Consider the following 8,941-nt stretch of genomic DNA (forward strand, 5'->3'; position numbering starts at 1 on the left):
CTCATCACGACTCCTTTCCCTGTGGTGTCCGTGGAATAGGACAAGCAGGTTGCGTGGCAGGCTACTCTAATAAAAGGAGTTGAGAGACGTCATGTAACATCACTTTACTGCGTCTGGATGTAAGCTAACGACATTATGAACCCCGGGGCAATGGTGGAAGCTAATGATGGGAGGATGATGGCAATGCAGTGTTGCCATAGAAGCCAATTTCCAGTGGCTTGCCAGATGTTAAAGATCTAAATGTGCATTGATCAGTGACAGGATAGCCTATAGAGACTTCCTCCTCTACCCCCCCCCCCCCCCCCCCGCCCCAAAACAAAAAAGGGTTTAGGCTGAGACGCTCCTCAGTCTCACACAAATGAGCAAAGCATAAATTATATAAATTCAATTAATTACATATGGAAAAACATCGAATGTCAATTAATTCCATTAGCCTGCAACATGAGTCCACTGGCAAGGGGTAGATTAGATGGTGTAATTAACAGGATGCATCACAACATCACACACACACGCACACACACACACGCACACAGGGAACCCTAATTATAAACTAATCTGCTTTTCCAATCAGATGCCATTTTGACTTAAGGACTGTCGAACATTATGAATGATAGACTGAACAGAGTGTGTGTGTGTGTGTGTGTGTGTGTGTGTCTCTGCTGAGCCCGTGAAGCTGTTCCCGTGACGTGAGGAGAACAAAGCGTGTCCACACTGGTCTGCACTCGATCCATACACTGAGAGAGAAAAAGACTGTTTGCTGTTTTTATGAGCAAACTCAGCAGATTATCGCCGCTGTCTGAGAAGTGAAGAGGAAAATAGTGGAAACCATGAGAGTGAGACGGTTCTGGTCTCTGTGATGGTGGACCAGAACAGCGCCTCATGTTCTACTGTTCCTCCTGTGGAGCTCACACACACACACACACACACACACACACACACACACGCACACACGCACACACACACACACACAGCATCCATCCCACAGCTGGAGACACTTAGGAGGCGTTTCAGCAGCTTCAGTCTGAGGATAGTGAACGTTCTGCACTCTTATGAAGCAAAGGACTTCCTCTGATTCATACAGATGACAGAGTTTAACATCTTTGTGGATAAATGTATCTTAACCCACGGGTGGTGTGTGTCAGCTGATGACAGCAGATACACACACACACATCAAATGTTGTTAAAATAGAGAAATGTTGCTCTGAAGCAGGCAGTTTTTTATTTCTTTTATTTCATTTCTTAATCTCTCTTTTGGGGCTCGCTCACATTGAGTTTATTTTGGATCCTCACAAGGCTTCTTAATTAGAGCAGTTAGTTTGCATCTTCATCTGTCCTCCCTGGCCTCCTAAGGTGAGCTGCTGCTGCCGCCTCCCCTCTGCCATCTGACACAGGCCGGCGTGGAACCAGCGACTGCTGTGGTCCACTTATCTGTGGCTCTGATTCAGCTGCACTGCTGTGGTGCTGAGGAGAGAGAGAGAGAGAGAGAGAGAGAGAGAGAGAGATGCTGAATCCTCCCACACCGTGAATCGGGCCGCTTCAGCAGCTTGTGATCAGCGCTGAGTCACACACACACACACACACACACACACACACACACACACACACACACACACACACACACTCACACACACACACACACACTCACACTCATGCCGCTCTGCTATCCTGCATCAAACTGCTTTTATTTGGAATTGAGAGAAGAACCTGAAGAACCTGAAGAACCTGAAGAACCTGAAGAAGCATGAAGATGATGTCCTTCATCGCCGAGCCCGTGTGAGGAACTAAACCCTTCCTATCGTCTGTTTACCAGCTTACTGACTGCAGACCAGCCAGACTGATCGCAGCACCTCTAGTTACTGTCAAACTGATTCCTCAGCTACACAAAAGATGACAACCAAGTGACAGGACCTCACCCAGTAAACACGAAACAAGCAATTAACCCGACTCTCACCCTATAATCATGAATCCACTGTGTGTGTGTGAGCTCGCTGGCCTCCACTTTGCGAGCGATCGGCGCCCGTTTTGGCAGCGCTGCCTTTTTGGAGGGAAAACAGGGAACATCTGGCGGAAGCAGACAGGGGCTGGCGCGACACGATGGGAGAACAAGTGCCTGAAAGCTTCATTATGTCCCAGCTGTTGGGCTTGCTGTTGCCCTCAGCAAAAACAACCTCGGCAGGATGATGTTCCTGGCAAACACGGCCGTTGGAGCAGTTGGAGCCGCTCACCTTTCTGTGGGACACGTGAGCTGGAGGGGGGCTCTTCTCTCTGCTCTCATCTCTTTGTGGAGGCTGGAGAGCTCCGATTCAGAGGGAAACAAGCAACAAATCGGCTCCTCCTAGATTCCTTTAGGTCCAGAATTGAAGCATGAAGTCTAGATTCTTTCTGTTTCAGCCTGGAGTCTTATAATCATCATTGGTTTTGATTCTTAGCCTAATTGTTTTGATTAGACTTATACGATAATGGATCACTTTGCTCTACTGCGTTCAGATGCACATTTATTTATTTCTATTTTTGCATTTGTAGCTTAAAACCTCAGAATAATGCAGAATAATTAAAGGGTAAATAGAAATAAAAACGAATTTCACACTAGAAAAATATCAGTTATTCTTTAGTATGGAGTATTTAAAACTATTTAAATAACAGAAAACCCTTCTGGTGTGAGACTATTAGCTATTAAATAATATAAAGAATAATTGGTTAGTATGGTTTTGTCATATTAATGCAGTAAAATGTTTTGGTCTGATTTCAACATTTTTTGCCTCTAAATCTCTTTTACATTCATATTATTCTGCACTGTAACTTGTTATAATAGTGAGAGTTCCACGTTTTCGGCCGAGTGCCCGTGTGCGTGTGTGTGTGTTTGTGCTGCACACACAGTTTTCATAATTCACTTCACTATTATTGATTATTTTGCAAATTAAACTCAAAATCAACAATTTATTTTATTCTATTTAATACAAACAGAGAATAAGGAGCCCTATGAATAACCATGAGTGTGTGTGTGTGTGTGTGGCCCATTTGGCGTGAGTCCAGGTGCCCAGAGTTCAAAGGTCGCAGCGTGAACCTGCAGTATCTACCTTGTTTTCTAACTTTCCTTATTTCCTTTGCCTTTCCAGCCCAATGCAGCGGCGGTGGCGGCGGCGGCGTCGGCACACAGCCGCTCGCTCAGGTTGGACAGCTTGTTCAAGTCGAATGCTATTAGTTCTGGGTCAGCGCCCGGGCTCTCTCTACACCCCAACAACACCTTTTCACCAGGCAGGGATACCAACCACCATTAATCAGAGTGGTGACAGCCCATGGATGTCAGTAAATATGTTTCCCTCACTGCCTCCTTCTCTCCCCACACTTTCCTCAGACTCCTGCCTTCACTTCTACTCCTTCTTCAGGGTTTAAAGTCAGTTTGTTTCCTCCTTCGCTCCCTCAGCTTTGATCTGCATTATTACCAGGAGCATCCTCACACACGTGGACGCAGCAGATTCACACACAGCATTCCTTCCTGGATGTGAGTGAGATGGGAAACATATTGACAGAAGGGAAAACGGTGCCAAGCTGCAGAAAATTGCTTCAAGGGGCAAAATTAAACTATTTGGCTTGTTCCTAGCTACAGCAAACAGCATCTTCTCCCGCATCCAGCTCGAGTGGAACACTTGATATGCATGCTTCCTGCTCTGAACATAAGTGTCGGCCAGGTGCTTATGAATGTTGTCGAACAGAATGTCTGCTCAGTTGAGACAGTGTGACAGTTTCCTCTCCTGCATGGGTGCTGCAGCTGACAAGAGGGACCAGTTTTGGCGAGTGCAGTGGCTTCTGTGTGTGTGTGTGTGTGTGTGTGACGTGCAGGCACAGGGCCAACAGTAGCCAGTTGGAGGAGTTGACTTGTAGGGCCGAGTACCTGCTGCTGTCCAGAGGCAGCTGTAACGTAGCCACCCATGGCAGCGCAGTCAGGTTGGTGGCTACTGAATGCTGATAATGCTGCAATCTGCGCTTCCTCACCGCCTGGCAGGCAGAGATGAGAGCAACCAATGACAAACATCCATCGCTCAGGAGAACAAACAAACTGGGGTCGGAGCCAGAGAGAGAGAGAGAGAGAGAGAGAGAGAGAGAGAGAGAGAGAGAGAGAGAGAGAGAGAGAGAGAGAGAGAGAGAGAGAGTTGTTATCTTTGTAAGTATGAATTAAATTTGTAAAGCCGATTAGGAACAAGAATAAAATTGACACCTAAACATTACAAACAAAAACTATTAATTTCTGTGTTTAAAGAATTGGGTCAATCAGAGATCTGAATATATGAGGTCATTTAGTCTCTTATTGAGTCCTGAAGGCCTCACACTCTGTAAACAACATGATAAACAAGTTTAAAGTACTTAAATGAAGTTAAACAGGCTTCTTATGTCAAAGTTACACTTATAGATCATTCTGTATTTGGCTGTTTTCTGTGCAAAGCAAACAGTGACTGATAGAGAGAGAGAGAGAGAGAGAGAGAGAGAGAGAGAGAGAGAGAGAGAGAGAGAGAGAGAGAAAGGGAGAGAGAGAGACAGAGCGCCATCACACACACATTGACCTTTACAAAGACCGGCCTTCATCACCTGCACAGGAGCGACCTTCAGACACACACACACACACACACACCTGCACACTGCTGTTCATTTAATCATAATAATCTGTGATCACAGCGGCTGTAGAGCATCAAACACTGCTGATGATGATGAAGAGTCTGATAAAGTGCAGACGGCCCTCAATCATAAAAACATAGATTTATGAGCCACAGAACTTCAGATTAGTCTTCTGGCCCATTAGTTACATTGCACATGGATGTTGTGGTCCTGTCGTGTGACCAGAGCCATCAGTCAGACAGGATCAGATCAGGTAAACATGAGCCAGGGTCTGATTAAGACTCTAATCAGGCTAAGCAGAGAGGAAGTCCAGTTTGGGCTTAAAATACATTTGGTGACGATTTCCAGCTTAAACATGAAGCTCAACCTCTGCGTGTTTACCAGCACATGTATGTATCTGCTGTCAGACTCTAGATGAGCGTTTGTCTTCATCGTCCTGTGTTTCCATGGATCCTTCCTGTCCACCGCTGCTCGTCCCTGTTGATCAGGCTCATGCCCTAAGTCACTAAACTCTCTCGCTGACTTAAATACTGTGCAATCATTTCTACACTGCAGGATGTCAGCAAGTTTGATATTTGTACAGTCACTGCATGCGCTGCTTAATGAATTATTCATAACAACATAATGTTTTGTTTGTTGTCCCACAGGCCATCTGGAGGTTTGACTGATCAGAGCTCAGCACTCACTTTGGAGCTGCAGCTGGTCTCAGTTTAACAAGAAAGTAACTACACACCAACACCAAACACAGAGAGACGAGACTTCACATCCCCAAGGACTGAATAAAGATGTGCTTATACAACTAATATGGGCTTTATTTGGCAGTGCTGCTATAAAACCTATCAATGTTTGTGCTGAATTTAGACTCAGATCCAGAGAAAGTGTCTAAAATTTTACTTCTAATTTCTGTTATTTCTGTTTCTCTACATTTATAATGCTTTGATCCACTTCCACGTTACTATGGAGACTTAAATCTTACACTTGCACATATGACATCCTCTTTATTTTACATGATCAGCTCTTCACAAACTATAAAAACAGTTTGATCTTGATTATAAGTTCTATAAACCTGCAATCGCTCTCTTGGAGGATTTCCATTGTTGATGCATGAACCTCACATTACTGCATCCTCCCCCTGTTCCCTCCTCCTCAGTGTGTGTGTGTGTGCATGTGTGTTTTGTTTGTATATTCTCTCTACAAACACTTCCATTTCTATTGTCTATTTTCTTTTCTACATCCCATCATCTCATATTAAAAGTGACAAGAAGTTAAAATCAAACACAAACATCTGTGCTCAAGGGCATCAGCTCCATCAGTACCCTCTGTAGCCAGCAGATGGCGGTGTTACACTAAACCTGAGCCTGTTGGAAGACTAAGAATCACTGCTACTGAGAGAATAAAGGTAGTGTAGGGAAACAAACACACATCAGAGACTCAATAACACAACTAGAGTCAGAACAACAATCTGTTCATTTTAACAGAATCACATTTAGTTTAGATCAAAACCAATAAAGAGAGACAAACACAACTGAACTACACAAAAACTGTCTGCTAGGCTTTATTCTATTATAACCTTTATTTTATCTGTATTGTATTGATAGAATTCCTTCCCTCACTGATGTCTGAACATCTTTTTAAAGATTTATAGAATCCAGACATGCAGACAGTTCTCCGTTTCTCCTCAGTGTGCAGGCTTGAATATAGGGCAGCAGTCAGTGACCTCTTGTCATTTTTCATCCTCTTATTTCTACGAATCATGACAGATGATGAATTATAGATGATCGGTGTGTTCTCTGTGTTATTCTTTAAGCAGTAATGCAGCAGCAGCGCCCTTCACACTGAAGGAAACCCAGCTTGCCTTCCGCCTCCTCCACGTTTTAAACAATAGACCTCATCTCAGCCAAGCTATTTGTCACTGCACTGAAGTGGTTTGTGAAGTGGCCTGACTGTTGTTCAGTCATCTTTATCTTAAGGGCATCAGAACAAAAGTCTGCATTGACGCTCAGAGCCAGACGAAGTCTCTGACGGCAGCGGCAGCGGCAACTCTGGTTTGCATTAAGCGGTAATGTAGCAACAAATAAAGGAATGCGAGCTTCTGCTTTGGGCCTGTAATTAGCTGAGCTGTTCCTGTCTGAGGAGGAGAAAACGATCCATCACAGAGCAGGAAATCCCCCAGACACACAAAGGGAAACTTCAGATGACTTTCTGTCAGAGGGAACATGATCTTTACTTCATGTTGCACAGAGGTGTTAAAGCCCAGACTTCACTTTCAACAGGGCAGGACAGAGAGAAAAGGGTTAATATGTTTCTGCCAATTTCTCAAAAACCTAGCACACGAATCTTAATGAAGGAAACTCGGGAATCTGTCTGACATCATGAAGGTTTGTTTGGCTCGGCTCCAGATATTGATCCAAAGCTCACAAACCCAAACAGGCGCTGACAGGACCGTTGTCATGGCGTCAGAACACATGAGCAGAGGAGAAACATGCAGAAAGAACCAGAGTAAACAAGACGGCGCTGATGTGACACAACGCATCACATCTGATCTAATGGTAAAGAGAGAAAGCCTGGATTCAGATATAAACCCAGGGGGCTGTTTGGCCTTGGTGGAGGTATGAGCGAGTGCCAGTATCACCACAAGATATAGATTTTATTCATAGATCAACAATAACAAGCAAAAATACAATAAAGCATCACATCAACATTCCACAAGCAGAGAAAAATAGAGGATATGATTTTATACACGACGACTAAAAGACCAGAGGCATGAAGGAGACGACTAACAGAGATTACAGTGAGGATAACAAATACACAAGCACGAGGATTTAAGTGTATAAAAATGACATAATGCAAAAAAAGGGTCACTACACAAACCCTGGGGACGAGAAGAAGAAGAAGAAGAAGAGGAAGGAGAAGGAGAAGAAGCTGGTGTCAGACTGGTAGATGCTACTGAGTCTGACACCTGAAGAGTCGACCTCCTGTAGCAGTGAGGGGGGCTGAGCCTGAAGGTTCTGAGCCTGATGGCTGAAGGTTCTGAGCCTTTACATCAAAGCAGGGTTCAGATAAATAAAGACTGTGAGCGGATTCATAACATCGCCCGTATTCGCCCAATGAGTCTTTGTGTAGTGTGGAGGAGGCAGAAGGAAATCGATCCACTTCCACCGTGGCAGGCGGGCGAGTGGGCGATGGTGGGCGGGGAACAGGAAACGGCACCAAAGATACTGAGATGACCTCACTTTGTTCTCCTGCTGCCAAAACCATCAACATTACAAAGGTTCATGGTTCACGTGGTGATAACACACATATGTACACACACACACACACACACACATGTACATATGCACACACACATGAGGACACAGACGGACATGTAAGCCTTATTTACATTCCTCTATCTAACAGATGTTTCCCTTTGTATAAAAAGCAGCGTTTTGTATTAAAACTGCTTCATCTTCATCTTCATCCGTAGAAAAATACACAGTTTGGTATGGACACACACCTGCAACTCTCTGATCAGGGTCAAAGGTCAAACTCTCAACACGCGTTCACCTTTTTATCCTACAAAAATAATCTGTAGTAAAATAGAGGCTGAATATGACGGACAGCTGGAGGGGGGGGGGGGGGGGGGGGGGCATGCAGACGTCTCCATGCCGACTCTTCAATTTCCTGAAATCTGCAGGATACAATGCAGGATGTGTGTGTGTGTGACGTGTGTGTAAATGCACATTACACACACCGACACACACACACACACAAACAACAACACAAAAGTAAATTTCAAAATTGGCAAAGCGTTCCTGTTTATAATCCAGGATTCACACTCATGCAGCTTTACACTGCAACTGAAAGTCACGTTAGCTTCTCAACACAGTTTGAGAAGAAACAGGGTTCATCATCATCATCTTCATCATCTTGGTTCAGAGCGTCTACATATCTGAGCTCCAGGGGTGGAGACTCGTTACACACTTTCCCTTAAGTGTCTAACATGTCCTTTGCTTTATCGTGCACACTGAGTGAAAACAGGGTGAGTCACAGGAGCATGAAGCTGAGATGTTTGTGATGAAGGAGGAGGACGCTCACATGGACCAGAGGAGGGAAGCTGGAAACTCTCACACACACACACACACACACACACAGGACCTCAGGGCTCATCTGGGATTTGAACCCTTGACCTCTGACCCCAGAGACAGATCCATACCCAGAGACTGAGGAGCCTCACTTGTAAACATCTGCATCCAGCTGCGTCGCCTCCACACTGACAGTGTCCGGCTGGCTTCCTGTATGACATCACAACCATGAGGGATTACATCACACGTCTCCACTCGGCTCTGTG

The sequence above is a fragment of the Genypterus blacodes genome, unplaced genomic scaffold, assembly GCF_046128005.1.
Source record: "Genypterus blacodes isolate CSIRO-AG114 ecotype Tasmania unplaced genomic scaffold, CSIRO-AGI_Gbla_v1 ptg000243l_1, whole genome shotgun sequence".
Lineage (NCBI taxonomy): Eukaryota > Metazoa > Chordata > Actinopteri > Ophidiiformes > Ophidiidae > Genypterus > Genypterus blacodes.